Source organism: Grampus griseus (assembly GCF_964374135.1).
Source record: "Grampus griseus genome assembly, chromosome: 16".
NCBI classification, from domain to species: domain Eukaryota; kingdom Metazoa; phylum Chordata; class Mammalia; order Artiodactyla; family Delphinidae; genus Grampus; species Grampus griseus.
In genome coordinates this window covers 30,519,800-30,538,026 of record NC_139010.1, presented here as the reverse complement: position 1 = coordinate 30,538,026, position 18,227 = coordinate 30,519,800, and the positions used below count along the sequence as shown (strand labels likewise).

General features: G+C 44.4%; 1 protein-coding gene across 7 annotated transcripts in view; it reads left to right on the top strand.

Moving 5' to 3' along the window:
- KCNMA1 (potassium calcium-activated channel subfamily M alpha 1) overlaps nt 1–18,227 on the top strand; it is a 747,855-nt gene that overhangs the window by 619,420 nt on the left and 110,208 nt on the right. The window lies entirely within an intron of this gene.

Below are 18,227 nucleotides of genomic sequence, written 5' to 3'. Positions count from 1 at the left end.
TTACTTCTCTTACATTCTTTAGTTGTTCTGAAAATCATTTTGAATTAGTGTCAACGGAGCCGTGATGGGGTTTGCCCTTTGTCTTTTATGCTGGGGCTGTATTGTTTCCCAAGACACTCATTAAAGGTCATTATATTATTACAGAGCTTGCTTTGGTCGCAGTTTCCCAGTTGAGCCTGTGTGCTCTGGGGACTGTCCGATTCCTTCTCTTTTGCCTTTCGTCTACCTCTTTACTGTTTTTTTTTCTTTTTTTTCTTTTAAGGGGAAAGATTTCCGTTTTCAAGGGACGGTAAATTGAAACACAAAGTCCCATTATGTGTTTTCTGAAGTGGGAAGAGAAGTAGCCAGTTCCCAGAGGAGTGGCAATATATTAAAAGTGTTCACACAGTCTTAGAACTCTGCTTCCTAACTGCAAGCCCTGCCTGCGTGTACCTCTCCTTGGAGGTGTGGCCCGTTACACGTTCCCCTTGTTGCTAAGTCACATACTTTTCTAACGGTTGTCTCCTTCTGTTGAGCGCACGGGATGTCAGGCCACGCTGTGCTGACAAAAAGGTTTGCACAGAAGGAGGACCCCTTTACAGAAGACTTAAAAAGCAGTAAGAGAAGTAACGCAAAGAGTGACCAGTAAGGACTCATCACAGGACCATTCGATTTTGGGCAAGACTGAACCATTCAACATGGTGGGCTAGAACTGGTGTGCAGAGCATCATTTTTGGATCGTTCTAATTTTGTCTCTACTTCGGATGGTCCTGGGCAGAAGTACCAGCTCTCTTAAGAGACGCTAAGATGGTACGGGCCCCAGACTTCCCACAAGTAGCTATGTTCTAGTACTGTCGAACATAAAAAATATATGGCTTAAAAAAAATACATATATATATATATATATATATATATATATGTGTGTGTGTGGCTAGCGACATCCACACACCCATCAGTATAGATTGAGATTCTAATCTATTCCACTTCCCCTCCATATAATTTTGTAAAATAGTACCTTTTCTCTGTTCAGAATTTATTCTTGTTATTTCAGTCTTTGCTCGATATCTGATTGCTAAGTCTAATAGAAAGGGGACAATTAAAATTATGATGCAGTGACAACATAAGACCCTATTGATTCAGACCTGCCGCGGACTGCCTGACATGATGCTGGTCACAAACCATGAGTAACCCTGACGTGAACAGATGAATCATGTGCTCGAAGAGAAACAGATCTTTAAATTTGTGCTTGGAGGTAGTTTTAGCCAAAGGACCTGTGTGATCACTCACACCAACCTTTCAATTTACTAATAGGTTAAACCTGCACAATTACATGCACCCACCTGCAAACTACTGTAGCTAATTTTAAGTGGGGCATGACTTTTCTTTCGGGTGTAAATATAATACAAGGAGGCATTCAACTCCAATGGTTCGGTCGAGAGGAGAAGTCCAATACAATTAGGTGGAAGGGAGACATACCAAAATCAGTTTAGTGTGATCTTGAGTCTTGTCAGATAATAAACAAAAATCAGCGTATCCCGAGTAGCCTTTGGTTTGTACAGGCAGAGAATTAACATTGTCAATAGAACTAAAGTCACTCAAGTAATGGCATCTCGAAGTGCATAAAATCAGATACTGGGGCAGGGAGTGCAAATAGCTCTAGGAAAGTGTCTATAATAGGACACACCCTGTGCTGACAGTCTCCAGTGCCTGTTGCAGGGAGATTTAGTTTAATAAGCTGCCTTTAAAAATCAACAGCCCATTATCATCTCAGTCCTTTTCTGTAGGTATAGTTTTGGGCGACTTTCTCAAGCTCCCCAGTCCTAAGTTTTATTTGTTTATTTTACTCTGGACCTTGAAAACAGACTCTCTCTTCCCACTACCACCATCAGTGATAGGAAGTAAGAAAACGGATAGGCAAAGCACACTCAGCCCAAATCAGTTTAATCATTGTTCTCCCTGTATTTTTTAAAGCCTGTTCATTCTGGGTCTGCAGTGTCTCCCATTTTCTCATGCTTACTGGTGCAGTCTCTCTGTCTCTCTCTCTCTGTCTGTCTGTCTCTCTCTCTCTCTCTCTCTCTCTCCCTCTCTCCCCCCTCCCCCCTCTCTCCCCCTCTCTCCCCCCTCTTCCCCCCCCCCGTCTCTGTCTCCCCCCCCCCACAATATCCATTTACTGCTGCTAACACTAAAGCACGCTTTGGATTCTGCCCTAGCTCTTTAGCTACCCTTACCCCACGTGTCTTGATTTGGCCATTTGCGCTGCATTGCAGGAAGTGAAAACAGGAAGGCAACTTGGCCTAGGCAACCATTTAATCATTCCGTGAATAATGGACCTGGGAGGGCATCTTAGGGCTCTTCTGTTAGAAGGCAAGGCTCCTTTGATCTTTCTGGTAGCCACATTCAGCAGCGGGGTGACACGAGGCACGATGCCTTCCTACTTGCTTATATGGTGGTGGTCAGCTCATTGTAAGGCGGCCATCGTGCTTGGACAAAGTTTCCTTTGAAAAGAATCCTTTTAATTGCCCAGCTCTAAAGAGCTCCAAACAAACCATGTTTTTATTCATAATAAGTAACTGGGTTTTTTTCAGTCTAGTGTCAGGTGAAGTAATTGACTTGCATTTTGAGACCCTGTTGTGCTCTCCTCCTCCAAAATGGTTGAATTCTTAAAGATAAATATGCTGTGAAGAGGTACCACATGTAGATGGAAGAGAAAGGGAGAAGTAGGCAAACAGCCAACTTTTCACAAGAAATCCTTTGAAGCAGAGCTGGGAGATAAGAAGTAGAAAGGTCAGAAAGAGGAAAGGGTGCTGTGTTTACCCCCATCACTTGGACACCTCCCTCCCCAGGGATATGTTGCTTTAATAAGTGACTGGGCTCCTCAAGGACGAACCAGAAAAGATGTTGGCATGCCACAAGTAAGCTAGGCAGAAGTCCTTATGCAAGGTGACATGGAAATTATGTTTGCATTTTTATTTCAGGACAGTGGCCAGTTGTCACCATACTCACCCTGACAGCTCCTACCACCAGGCAGTGGACTCTGCCTCTTACCTCCATGGAGGAGGGGAGAAGTGGCCAGTTAGCTCTCCATCCCCCCACCCCCTGCTATCTCAGGCGACAGATGCCAGGGCCAGCCCGCCTTTCACTTGAGCTTTCTTGTCAAGGCTGTGCCTTGAGCCCAAATCCTGACCTTTACTGTATGAAATAAAGTACTGATGAACAGGCAGAGGTTTAGAATTAGAGCAGGCTTGGAGCAAATGTCAAGGCCATCTCTGCTTCCCTCCTCCACCTGCACCAGGAGCCTGGATTAGACCCAGGCTGGAGTTTGCAGCGCCTTAGGCTTTATGGGTCTGGGGAGACATAACTTATTAACAAAGGCTTATTAAATTTTTATCAATTTTACAACACAATGTAAATGCCTCCCATGAATCTACATTGTATTCATTATCATTTAAAACGTTAATTAAGTCAAAGTTGCATTTGATTTCTCTCTAAATGGGCCTTTGGGAAGAGGCTTTTAGAAACATCTGTGGGAGCGCGCAGCTCGTGGAGACAGGGAATCCCCCAGCCCGCGTTCAGGACAGCGCCCTGAGTTGATTGCCGTCGCGTGTCTGTGGCTAATTTGTTGTGATGCGCTGGGGCATTGTCTTGAATTAGCATCAGACCAGCGACGGTGTAAAGCCATCGGAGAGAGGCTTGCAGGGCGGCGGCCCAGGCTGCACCGCATCCTGCCTCCAAATCCCATCCAGACGGAAATGAGCAGTTGATCGGCAGCGTTCTGGTCTCAGTCAGACCTGGGGATCCTCCCTTCTCACACGGTGCCCATCATTTCCGTTGGATGCTCCTTGATCTGAGGTGGACATTTGTCATCTGGCCCAACAAATGTAGGACATCTGCCAGAGTGCTTACAGGCAGGTTCACCGGGCTTGGGCTCTTTGATTCGCATTTAAGCCTAGAAACGATGGAGCACAGAACAGTGTAATGGGAACCGTTTTCTGACTAGAGTGGATGTAGAGATTACAGACAGGTCATACTCATCGGTGAGGAGGAAAGAAGAGTGAAGCCTACTAAGATTTGCTGAAAAATTGCTTTCCTCTTCTGAGGCGAGGTTGACACCTCTGCTATTAGTGTGTGTGTATTCCTAGGAACCAAGGTTTATGGGGTGGTGCTGGGAAATGGCCAACTGCTTAACTTGGATTCACGTTAAGGCTAGACTTAGTGTCTACTCTTACTGTATGCAGGGGACTCTGCCAGCCCTGCAAGGGGGTGTGTGCATGTGGATACGTGTATGTTAGTTACTGTTGTTATTGTCAAATTGAACCCACACGTAGCATGTGCTGCATTGCAGGCACGGCTCTGTGCCCTGTACAGATATTATTTAATCCTTACCATGGGGTAGGTAGTAACTGTTATTTGCCATTGAGGCAACTGTAAACTGAGGCATCTGTGCATTGACAGATGAGGCAACTGAGGCACAGAGAGATTAAGTGACTTGCCAAGGGTCACATAGCGAGTCGGTGGTGGGGCTGGCATTTGAGGATAGGCTGGACGGTTGGTTCTTCAGTCTAGGGAGCAAACTGAGTTACTCATTTCCTTACTCAGTTGAAGAAGATGGTATGTCGGTCTGTCTCCAAGGAAGGAGAAGAAAGACGAGGATTCCAGTCCTGAGAGCTGGAGACTGTGGGAGGCGTTGTGAGAGAGGGGGGCAAAGTGCTCGGCAGTGCAAAGGCCCAGAGGTCACCTCCTGTTGGTCAGCCGAGGAAAGGCCCCACAGGAGAAGACAGTTCAGATGTGCATTGGAGGATGGGAGGCAAAGGGTATCCTGCCTGACAGCATGAGAGAGGGCATGGCAGTGGAGGGGCCTGCCGACGGCTGGAGCCCCCTGTCTAACAGCTGGTCACCCAGTTTGGCTGGAGCTTAAGACCTGTGCCTGGGAGCAGGGGGAGAGGAGCCTTGAAAGGTGAGCAGGGCCCTGTTACGGCACTGTGCTCACACATAATGCAATAGAAAGCGTTCAAGGTATTTGATCTGGGGAATGAGCCACAGAGGCTTTGTTCTGGTAGGATTTCAATGGCGGCTCTGGGAAGAGGGGCTGGAGCTGAGGGCCTCGGGAGCCATCCTGTGAGGGTGGAGAAGACCAGCAGGGGGTGGGGGTGGGGTGCTGGGGCAGGGGGGATGTGCTAGGAAGAGGCAGGAGTGAGCTGCTCCAAGAAGCCTGAGGAGGGAAGACGCTCTAACAGCCTCTAGGACTCCCAGCTGAAGCACATTATCCAAATACAATTCCAAGAAGTTAAAATCATTTTAAAGAAATTTTAATTGATGGCGCTGAAGCGATTGAATTCCATTAGTTAAATTTCTTGAGCTTAATTCTCCCCAGCTGACTCAGCAGTCATTGTGCTTCCCACTTGGGCTCTGTGGAGTCGTTGCCTTATTGGAGAATTTCCTGAGATCTTGGCTGGGCCTGGAGACCTGCTGGACTGTCTCCACAGCCCCTGGTGTTGGGGATCTAGTCCATCTTTTTTTTTTTTGAACCAGTATTTCTTCTTCCCTTATCAGCCTCTGCATTTCCAACAAGACCCACATCTTGAGTGTGTTGATGGGGGCAGAGCCAGGCAGCTCTGAATCGCTGGCATGAATGGCCTTGAACCAGGCTGGGCGGCAGAAACAAAGCAACGAGAGCCACCCACTGGGACATGTGGCCCCTGAGGGTCGTGGCTCGAGCTGCCTGTGGTGGCTTCAGTTAGAGCTCCTGGGAATTCTTTTTTAAATCCCTGTGTATGGCAAGGTGACTTTCTCCTCCCATCTTAGGGAGACAGCTTGTCTCCTTCCATCTATGGAGGGAAAAAAATAATAAAATGCTTCACATCCCATTCACTGAAAAATCCGCTGTTGTTTCCAACCACCATCGGACTCTGGTGGAAATACAAAACACATTTCCTGTGAAGTACGGCCACACAAAATCCGAGGAAGTCGTGTGGCATTTCTGAGTACCGTGGAGCAATTTTCTTTTCCTTTTTATTTCTCTGTGCACAAGAATTTGATCTGCGTTCATTGTGTCTGTATGTCAGCACCCATGACCGGAGATTTATGCACACCTTTGACCCCAGAGGGTCATTGAAACAGCACAGAAGAGCACGTGAGTCCTGAGCTCCCTCTAAGTGGTGGAGCGTGCGTGCTGAGAATGCCAACTCCTGGCATTCTCTCCGAGGTTTTCTCCTGAACCAACATTCTTTTCTTTTTTTTTTTTTTTTTGGCCATGCCGCACAGCTTGTGGGATCTCAGTTCCCTGACCGGGGATCAAACCCGCGCCCCCTACAGTGGGAGCACGGAGTTCCTAACCCCTGGACTACCAGGGAAGTCCATCATGTTGAATTACCTGGGTAATCAAGGAATCTTCCATCCTTACATTTGCTTACCAGAGTTTTGCTTCCCTAGCCAAACACCTTTCCAAGGGGAATCTAACTGGACAGAAACAAGTTCAGCATTGTCAGACCCACACAGTTGAAATTTCAGAGAGCATCGAAAAGACCTTTTTATAAATAGTCAGTGCCTGCTTTGCAGAGAGCTTCTAGACAAGCCCGTAGGTTTTTTTTTTTTTTTTTTTTTTTTTTTCTTACTGAGGAGACATTCTTCTGATCCCCGGCTCAGATGAGCTGGGGAAAAGGTCTGAAGATTCCAAGGTGGCTTCCTTCTCTGACCATTTCACGTGCTCATCCGCGGGAGGAGCTGTCCTCCCACAACCGAGGGAAATAGCAAGAGAAAAATGCTTCTGGCCTCTTGGAGTAAAGCTGAAAGCCCTGCTCTTATCCCGTTCAACATGGCAGGGTGAGTACCACCAAATACTCCAAGCGCTACAGAGAAAACCCTGTGCAAACTCAAAGCGGGAGCTTTTGAGGCAGATCCGCGTCAGGGATGGTCAGCCGCCCGAACGACTTTGAAATGAAATGAGAAAGACCGCTCCTCAGAGCTGGAGCCACACAAGGTGGTACCTGCAGGGGCATCTGTAGGCCACAGAGCAAGGGCCGTCTTCTGCTTGCCATGATGTGATCTTCCTTCTGGCCCTTGCCAGCTTTCTGGGCTGGAGCCAGTTGGATTGCACTCAGTCAAGGAAAGACCTGGGGGCTGCCTGCCTTTCCCTCCAAGGCCAGCAATGTACTTGCTAGAATCCTTGGCCGGGCTTTGTATGTTGGCAAGAATGCCTGAGTAGGAAGTGGCCTGAAGGATTCCAGTTCAGTAAATATTTGATGAGTGAAAGAATGGATAAGTGAAGGGATTCTCAGCCATTAGTTAAAGGGATAGATGGTCAGCCAGAAGCAGGATGGCCCCGGATCTGTGAAGTTTCCTAAAACTTTCTAAGCCGCTTACAATATAGTGTGTGTGTAGATACAGGTAGAAATATAAAGATATACATATAGATACAGATATATAGATATATATAGTGTGTGTGTGTGTGTATGTAGATATATAGATACAGATATGTAGTGTGTGTGCATATATAAATATATATAGTGTGGGTATATATAGATATAAAGATAGATACAGATATATAGATATATAGTGTGTATATATAAATATAGATACAGATATATAGATATATATAGGGTGTGCATTTATAGATATATAGATAAAGATATAGATACAGATATATAGATACATATAGTGTGTGTGTGAGTACAATCTTGGATCCCAGTTGGAGATATCCCACAATTAGTATACAAGAAGATTCACAGGGGATAATGTAGCGAGAAGAAGAAAAACTAGGACGTAACTGAAGGATCTTGAAAATGATCGACTAGGAGGTACAATCCACATTCTTTGTGAAGGTTAAACATTGGGAAAGAAGATCTAGAAACAAAGACTGAAAAAAAAAATCACGGTAGGCAAAAACCCACCAATGTTTCAAGTGAGGAGAGACAGGGATACCGCCACACAAAGTGTCCATGTGTACGTAGAGCATGTATCCTAGAAAATCAAGGACTTGTGACGTTTGCATTCCGTTTCACTAATTTTGATGAACCTGATCCCTTTCGTGTGAGTCAGGGTGGCACAAAAATAATAATGCATCAGGTGGGACCAATATGAGAAAACGGGCCCATTTGTAGAGAGCTGTAGCCATTTGCAGATGACCAAGTCAGCCTGCCAAACTGTGGAGACCCGTTTGAGGCCACGCTTGACTATTAAGATCATTGACTCTGACTTGAGGTGGGCAGAGCCAATCGTGTAGCACCCAAGTGACAGTTCCTCCCACCTTGAGGTGTCTGAAGGCTGTGTGTCTTATGGATATTTTCTATTGTGTCATTTTTCTGTGTATTCCGTTCCGACACAAGGAGTGGACGGGGAGCTTTCTTGACTGCTCACAGACCTCTCTCAGGTTGTACCAAGCATTCCCTTACCTCTGAGTGGCTTTGAATTGCTCTCTGCACTTTCTCAAGGTTGATCTGGCCGTTTCTTCAGTGCAGATGAGTACATTTCCACATATGGCTTGTAACGTAACCAACTGAGAGAACACGTCCATCAGGGATGCTTCCAAGCCAAAGCCCTAAACAGGTGTTACTGAAAAGGGCGGTACAATGACCTGCAGAGAAAAGGGACGTGCAGTGAAAATGACAGAATGAAACTTGCTAAGAGTGCAGACAGGGATGAGGTACAGACTCAGGTCATGTGGCCTGGAGGTCTTAGCACGCAGATGTGAAATATGCAAGGTGCTAGTTGCTGGAAGGGCCACTCCTTCACGGATTTCTTCCGTGAAGACGAAGATGGGTTCTGATAGGCAGACATCTCCTGTCTTTTCTCTGAATCATAGTAGGGGATTCCCAAGCCATTCTCCTCACTGTGGGGTGAACTAAGTGATCTCCTTGGCAATTAAAGCCTGAAATTCTAGGAAAGCTTAGGGCAAAAGGGAAAAGGAGAGAAGGAGTGAGATTTGTGTGTTTTCTGGGGACTTTTAAATCAGTCCTGGTGCAGTCACGTTTTGATAGGTTCACGAAATGGATGCTGACTGCTCTAATAAGAGTAATGCCTTACACATGTATGAGTCCTCATACTCCTCAAGGCACCTGCATCCTCTTACTTTATCTAGGCAATCCCAGAATAGACATCTTCCCTTCCTATTGTGGGGCTTTGGGCCAGCTCCAGAACCTCTCTATTCCTTAGTTTCCTCATCTGTAAAATGGAGATAATAATAGGACCTATCTCGTGGACCAACTGTGACTCTGTGTCTCCTCATTCCTCATCCTACTGAAACTACCTTAGGACTTTTCCATCTCTAAAATGGGCATAGAGTTAGTGACATGGAGTTATAGTTCAGCGTGTTTTCGGAAGATGAAGGTTGGAGAGCAAACAGGAGGGGAACAGATGGTGGGGAGAGATAACATTTCCTTTAAATTCTATCCAGATTTCTTTTCTTGATGGTGTTCTTGATCTCAACCCATCTTTGAGGACTGGATGGTGTTAAGGCTTCACATCATCACCTTTTCTAAATTTCTTTATGAGCAGTTGGGCTCTGCTGCTTGTTGATTTTCCTATTAGTAAGATTAGTGCAAAGATCAGGGTCAAAACGGTGCCCAAATCTTTCACCCACGCCCGGCCTTTGCCTCTTCCTTTGAGCAGACCTGCTGTGAGGACAGGTCTAGAGATGGGTAGTTGCAATGGAGAGCACAAGGTTCACGAAACCCCAAATAGTTACTACCTGACCTTTGCAGAAAGACACTTGCTGACTCCTGCTTTAAACACACAGTTCAAATGGAGCCATCTCTGTGATGACTTCCTGACTGCCCACCGCCCCAACTCAGACGGATCTCTCTTCTGTAATTCTGTAACAACTCCTATAAGCCTCATTTAGAGCAGTTTTCATCTTGGGCTTTTTAGAAGTAAGCAACAAGCCACAGACAACTCTCAGCGGTCTTCGGATTCCTCTCAACGTATTGCACACAGCAGCCAAGGCGCACAGTAGGAATTCAACGCTTATTTGCTGAATAACATGCGCACTGTGTCAGGATTATGTTTCCATAGCTTATGAGGCACGTATCTCGAGAGAAAAGGGATCTTGAGCCTAGCGGTCTCGCTTGTTCTCTTGTGCCCTCTTGACCGAAACACTTGTTTCTGAACAGCTGCTTCCTTTGACTGCCGGAGCGCTCTTGGAGAGCTGGGTCTAGAATTAACCACTGCTTCTTTTGAAGAGAGCGCATTTCTTTCACTGCTTCTTTTGGGCATCGTGTTTGAGGCCCGTGGTGCTCTGTGGCGGATGTGGGGGTGCTGACGCATTCCCTTCCGGAAGTCATCGGGTCTTTGCGTCTGGGTGGGTAGTAGAGGTGCAAGTTAGCAATGCGTGGCAAACCCATTTTTTGCTCCTTCCAGAGCGACCTCACTCTGCCCTTCAGGTCCGCAATACCTTCCTAACTCAAAGAAGCTCCTTTCATCCAACTCTGACTCCCCATTAATTGAATTTATCCAACTGCTCTGCAGGCCGGGCTTACATCTTTCAGCGCTCAGACCCCAGTCAGCTGCAGGGACCTTCTCTTGCTGTGCTAATACACTGGCTGACCCACTGGGAGTTATGTTGAGGCAGGGCAAGCCCCCAGCTCAAATCTCGACAGCCCTAAGCTCCCAGAGTCCCCCACACCCTCTGCATCTGCCTGAACTTGCTCTTGGTAACCCTGTCTCTCCACACAAGTCAGAACCAGCTGAGGTGGGAGATGAGATGCTCTCTGCCCATGCTTGAGTCCCTCCACTTCAAGTCCCATGTGATAAGTCACTGGAGATGCTGTGGGTTTACAGGAAGCACTCTGACATTTGATTCTCTTAACACGTATGCCTTAGCCAACTTAGGTGGAAGAACGGAATGTAAAGGGATTCCACAGTTTCCATCAGAAATAACAAAATTGAGTGTGTGTGTGTGTGTGTGTGTTTTAAGGGATGCCTCTTTGGTTGCTGCATGAGTAATCTTTTTCATTGTAGTTGTTAGAGATTAAATCTCAATAACGTCTTGAAATTAGAGTGGGCTTCCCATCAGCTGAATGGGCAGTGGCACTCACCCGCTTCCAATAACAGTCCAAGAACGGCCCTACCTTCTTCTTAAGCTTTTATCAGCGTGGTCGTTTTGCTTGAGATCAAATCAGGGCCACATAGGAACTGTCATTTTTCACTTACCGGGCCCTTTGATCCCATTTGGGATTTATTCGTTTTAAATGAAAAATCCGATTCCTATTGTATACATCTATCCTATAGAATGCTTTTTTATTTTTTTCTGTTAGAGATCAAATCAGAGTTGTCAGTAGTATGGTCATTAGTTATCACCACCAGATTTTGCAGCTGACACGTTGTTTCTGTTCTTACGAAATCACCAGCCTTCTTCTGTTGCATAACGATCACTTTGCAGTGAAGCTACAGTAATGCCTTTCCCGGGTGCTTGGGTGTTAATTTATTTCACAGTTTCCTTTGCAGCTATAATCAGAGTCACCTATCACACTCCTGTTCTTCCTTTTATTGTGTTCCTTTGCTATCGCGTTTGTGTGATCTTTTTCTGAGAAAATGACAGCTACTGTGTCTTTGCTCACTCTATCAGTGACTTAAATGCTCCATGGCTCCTCTATTGCCATTTAAAAAATATAACATTTTATAGATGTAATCATAGTTATTTATAACTCAGGTTTTGCTACATGAAAAAATTCCCTAAATGACACCTTGGTTCAAGTACAGTTTTTAAAGACAGGGGAAATATTCTCTGCAAAAACACTTTCCTCTAAATTGTAAATGAAGGGAAAGCTCTCAGTTGGTAAGATTATAATGCGCGTTTCCTGAGTTCTTAGTACATCGAAATGTATGAACATTATTTTTATGTAAGCGATCAAGTTGTGGTGTTTAATAACATGTTGTCGGAGGAAAAAGAGCTATCCCTTTTGATTTATTTGAATATTTACTGGGTGACTTACAGTGCTTTACGTATCAGAATCGGTTTATCAACAGTTAACATTCTAGGTTTTTATATAACCATACTTCAGGTAATAGAGCATTATTAAACTGCAACCAGTGTGTTAGAAATCTGCCGACTGGTAATAAAATTCTTATGTATAACAGCAGCTGAGAAATACTGTTGTATATTTATGCAAAGATTGCAAGATAGATGGTGGCCAGCAAACTGCAGAGGGCCTCGAAATGCGAATCTACCAGCAGGTGGCGCTGCTCTTCTATAAATGAAACCGTCTACCTGGATTACTCTAGGTCCTACCCCCCACCTCTACTCTCTGCTTTTTCTTTTCCAGACTCTCTCTCCTTTAGTTCTCTACAATGAATGTCTGAAACTATGTTCATTTGTTTGTTTGTTGAGGAGATAGTTCTCCAATAAGACAACACCTTTTAATTGCTAAGATTTCCTTAAATTCAACTTGCTTGATTTAATGCTCATTTGGAACAAGTCCTAGTTAAATAAATGTTACTGTTTTAAAAAGGTAACTACACAATACCAGATTCTCACCCCTAAGACTGGATTACCTCTGCCATCTGATCATTGTTATGTGGCAAGTCGCATTTTTAACTATTGTTTATTTATACAAATTAATTTCCTAGGCTTCGTTCCATACCAGTATAAGGAGGGACATTTTTATAAAGGGTGCTTTGGTATTGGATTAGTGTGCTATATAAAAATAATTTTAATGTAATGCTCTTTCATCAAGAATTACTTTAGAATCCAAGTTAACCAAAGAAGGTTGCTTTTCTCCTTAGGCCAGAACTAAATTTCTGACAAACAGGATCAGAGGTTTTTGGTTTTGTTTTGTTTTTTCCTTTTTCGATAAGGTTGTCCACACAAAGACTGATCAGCTTGTCAATTTGGGCAACAATGAGTGAAAAAAAACAAATATACAAGCAAAACTTACTTTTACTTATTTATTTTTTCATCCACACACAGGTTATTCTTCAATCTTTTAAATTTCTTTAAAGACACAACTACATCTTTTTACTAAGTTTTTTTTTTTTTTTTTCCTTTAACCTACAGTACTGCTTTTATACAGGGTGTTTGGTTATAAACATGGCCTGTTTAGGAGACAGTGGATTTACTGAGGTTATGAAAAGGGAGAATTAAAATACATTCTAGGATGACTCCTATATTTGTTTACTTTCTTAATTGTTAAATGCTACCTATAAAGAAATTTGGATGCAAATATTTTACTCTTTTTGTAAGTTAAAAGTTCCAAACCCTTGATTTTGGGTATCCAATAGGAATTTTCTCTTTTGAGTTTTTCTTTAAAACTTTGTCTAGGCATACTGGGCTAAGGGGTGTAGGTTAAGGATCCAGATGACATCATGTACGTTCTTATTCTATTCATTTATATGCTTTTCACAGAGAAAATCCTGAAGTGTTATTGGTTAGGTGAAATCAGGGAGTAGAGGATTGGAGGGGGGGAACATTCCTTCTCGGTGAATCCACTTGGAAGCACTGGTTTTGTTGAAAATGTTTTTTGAAGTATTGACTGCAATCAGTTTTCTTGTTAAAGGCAAACGCTGACAGCTTCCCTTCCAGTTCTCTGTATAGGGAATGAGATCAACGTGAGTAGTTGAAGGCGGGAAATAACCATCCCAGTGTAAAGGTTGGATTTACCTGGCTGGGCTATGAAGAAGCAGCCTTGTGAGTTTCACAGACCCCTTTCCCAGGCATTAAATAACTTTATTTTCCTGCCAAATATACTCTCTAGAATAAAATCGAGACCTCCAATGGAACTGGACCCTTGCCAGCATCCTCCTGCTTATTAGGACCATGCACATACATGTGCATCTTATCTTGGACCCTAATAACTGAAGTGGCTGGAAAGGAAGTGGGCTGAGTTAGGGGGATTTCTGATAGACTTTTCCAAGATGCAAACCACCCACTCTCCTCTCTGAATCTGAGTACTGAAATCGAAGGAAAAATAACTTTCAGAGGATTCAGATTATTACCAAGAATTATCCAAATTCTGCCATCTGGAATTCAAAGCTTTATAATATCTGTCCCCTATATCCCCCAACTGTGCCCTCAAATAAGCCTTCCTGCTCCAGCCAGACTGCTTTCCTTATAGTTCCTGAGCTTAGTGCCTCCCCACCTCCTTGCCTTTGCTCCAGCTGCCCCCTCCTCCTAGCATGCCCTTCCCACCCTTTGCTGCCCACCCCCTAGTTTTTTTCAGCATCATGGCTTAAGGGCCCCAGCACACCAGGCCCTATGTTTGGTTCTGGGGATATGCAGGTGAATAAGGCTGACATCTCTCTCCATCCAACTCTTGTTTCCAGTCTTATTTTCCCTAACCACCCAGGCCTACTAGCACTTATTATGTACAACATTTCATTTAGCCCTCACCTGACATTATCATGCAACACTTTTCATACTGTTATTTCATATAACTTGTGAACTTTATATAGATATACACACATCTTTAATGCAGTTGTCTCATTTCTCCAGCTAGACTTGTGCTTCTGTTTTATTGTGCATCTTTTAAAAGATTTTTGAAAAAAAAAAAGAAAAAGCAATGCCCAGCCCCTAGCCTCTCAGGATTTGTGTTGAATTGGTCTGGTGTTCTGTAGAATTCTCCAGTCGATTTTATAGAAAGGCAGCGTTGAGAACCACTGAGCTGGACCACACTTTCCTTGGACCAGGAATCCTGCTTTTCCTATTCGGTAGTGCTTTGGGGTTAAGTGTGGTAGGAAGTTCTGGGTAATTATTTGTGGCTGTAGGGTTATGAGGCCTTCAGTCCGTGGCTGGTTCCTATGATATCTGTCAGGTAACAGAAGAGAGCATTAAGCCCAGAACCATTACAGAGTAGAGCGGAAAAACTCCTGTGCTTAATTAATGCCAATCCTCCAGAATGGGAAGAGTCCTGCCAAGGCCACACATTTGACCTAAGCCGGGACTAGACCCTAGAGCGCCTCACTACTAGGCTGTGCTTTTTCCCTCTGCAACGCCACCTCTGGCAGCTAGGAACTATTTCTTAGGAACTTTACTAAGGGCTCAGCACTCTTGAGAGATTCAGAAGTGGGGAGACCACGTAAAGGAACTTATAAGTCTAGTAGGGGAGGACGCGTGGAAATGGAACACAAATTATAATGCAAAGAGAATGAGATGTCAGAGGGGTGTGAGATGAGAAGTGCCAAGGCACTTTAAAGAAAGGAGGGATTCCACCTTGTTACAGTCATCTGGGAAGGCTTCCCGGAGGAAGCAGGCTAACCTGTCTCTTGATGGGTGGATAGAGTAGGGAGGAAAAAGGAAGATCTGGTGGGAAGGAATAGAGGAGTTGCTACCCCTCTATCCCATCATCCCCCTGCCCCTCCCATCACCTCCCAAGTATGTACCCCAACCCTATGACCTCCCACCAGAAACTGAAGGGAAAATGCCCCTCACAAGCAGGCAGCATGAATTTTCTGTAATTTAGAGGACACAGTGGGGTTTCTCCACATTTCCGTCTGACTTTCATTTGTTATTGCTCTGAACGGTCCCAGCCTTCTTCATTTGAGGCCCATATAAACATTTTCTGGCTTTTCTTGTTTTTATGACACTTGGCATAGCCTAATTATTTTGACCCGAGCAGTTCCTTGGGACCATATGCAATATGGGACAAAGGTGACCATCGAACAGGATGCAGAGAACGGGGATGGGGGTGGTGAATCTCACCCCATTCTAGCGCCTGGATACTGGGTCAGTTGCTTGGGGCAGAGGAGAGATTGTGCACCCGTTTGAGTAGAACAAAGTCAAAAGAAAGCAGGTTGGCACTGTGGAGAAGGATCCAATGACAGAGAGCTCTAATTGCTTTGATTTCTCAAAGCCAAGATAATGATGGGTAACTTTTACCAAGAGCCTGCCAGGAAGTCTTCTAAGCACTTTTCAATCTATTCTCTTTTTTTCACTTTTTTCACTCTATCCTCACAACAACCCTCTGGGGAAAGTACTCTGATTATTCCCATCTTATAGGTGAGAAAAATGAACTTAGGCAATTTACCAAATACCCATGTTCAGACCTAACGGCCCACAGGTTTCAAGGCCTGGGTTTGCTTAACCGCTACCCTCACTGCAGCTCAGTATGAGTCGACGTATGTAGAAGGATCTTCCAGCCTTACAATCCTTATCTCAGCGGTAGCAAACTTGAGTGCCATTGGAGTCAGAGCCAGAGATGCTACCATGGGGTACCTGCCGTATGACTGGGGGGTCCAGGAGGCAGCCTGGGGATATTTGAGCAGCTGGTGAGCTCATGTCCCCTGAGACAGTTCCCTTCCTGGAATGTGAGACTAGTCTTCTGCAAGATTTTAAGACAGGAGTGAGAAACCCAGATTTTTATGGATAATCTTGAGACTCAAAGATTGTCCTGCATACAAGATCCGATGGAGCAGTGGCAGGGTGGTGTCAAGCAGAGCACATCAAGACAGTATTTGTCCTCAGGCTGACAGCGTGTGGCCACTGGTTATCTCATTTATCCCACAGCATCTCCAAATCTTGGTGTCCTCGTCTGTCCAGCAGGGATCTTGTGACATTACGGTGTTGAGTAACTTGTCTGAGATCAGAGCTCTAATGAGGGTTGGAGCTAGGACTTGGACGGTTGCCCTGACTCTAGAAGCCCATATCTTCATGCTGTCCTCACGGGCAGAATTCTCACAGCAAATGATCTGGATTCGACGTCAGCAGACCTGGGTGCTTCTGGGCCTGCATATTAGTAGAACCTTGAACCCAAAGAGGGTGAGGTCTGCTCACCCCTAAACCTTGCCCAGCCCTGCTTCTGCATTCCATACCATGTTCTCTAACTGTGTTGACCAGCAAGGGCCCACCGTGCACTAGCATTTTTGAATGTTGCAGAGACTGTGTCCGAAGATAAATTATAGTAGAATACAGATAATGATTTTATAGTTTGAGAACATCTTTAGAAGGTGACTGTGCCCTTAAGAAATATACTAAATGCTGTGTTTAGTGTAAAATCATAATCCAGACGGGTCCTTACCTCTCAAGGTTAAAAGCATACAGTATTTCTAAAGTGTTCTGACAGGACACTCTTCATCGGGCCATGCCGTGCACCTGGGTTGCACTAAAAACCCATGCATTTTACCTTTATCTGAGTTGCAGAGAAAGTATCAGTGCAACCATCTGGAATACATAGTAGAGTGCTAGGGGGTTCTTCACAAAACTAGCTCAATGGCAGACAGGGTGTTTGTGGATGAGCCGATAATAATAATGATATTAATAGTAATAATGGTCCTTATCTGTATAGTGTCTTACGGTTTAGAAAACAATTTCACATCCACACAATTAGATTCTAGGCTGATCTTCAAATAGAATCATTGGGGCAAGCATTAATTCTAAAAACGTAAACAGCAAAGTGAAAATGGAAATGAAAATATGATTGACATTTTCTGCCAGTCATGTTTATTTGAAGCTGTTTAGGGGGAGGAAAAACAAAAAGAGAAGAAAGGTGACAATTCAGTCAACACATATAAGCAAATAAAAACTTTTACCCCAAAGTGGAAATGTAAATCAAAATTGTGTTCAGCAGGAGAATTTGATGCGAGCTGTGAAATTAAGTCCGGGAGAGACCTGACCCTTTCTCTCTCTTCTGTTTCTCACCCTGGGCTGGTGGCAAATCTCAGATTCCTGAGGCAGCATGATCTTTTCTCCACTCCTTCGGCTGTCTGACAATTTGTAAATCCACCAGGAAGCCTTTCTTGCAAGGATTTTCCTGAAAAATCTCATGCACACAGCATGAGGTGATCAAAAGAATAATTCATGTTTTATATTTGCCTTGTCCAGTTTGGAACAAGGGAGCCTATAGACACACACGCAGAGACAAACTACGGTAACTTCTCTGTGATGACAGGCAGGGTGGCAGGACCAGCACCTAGAACACCCTCGAGAGATGGACAGTGCAGGGCTGGGACCAGAGTGGGAAGAACGAGGCACTTGCTTTGGGCACCAGATTTAAGGGGCACCAGAAACCTCAGCATCAAGAAAAATAATACTTCAATGCAGTCGTTTTTTAAAAAATCAAAATGCAAAAAATATCCATGATGCATATAATGTCAGAATTTAAAATAAAGACAGGATAAATAGCGATTTTAATGCTGGCATTTAAGCACGGCATTTCACAAGTCAGTAGGGGTTAGAATAACAAATGGCACCTCTGCCATCTATGTGAGCACTTGATGCATACCAGGAACAGTGTTCGCTACCTTACAGGCATTTTCCCTTGATACGTTTCAGAGGGACCCAATTTGTCCTACAGTAAATCTATTTGATAATAAACTATATTAGAGAG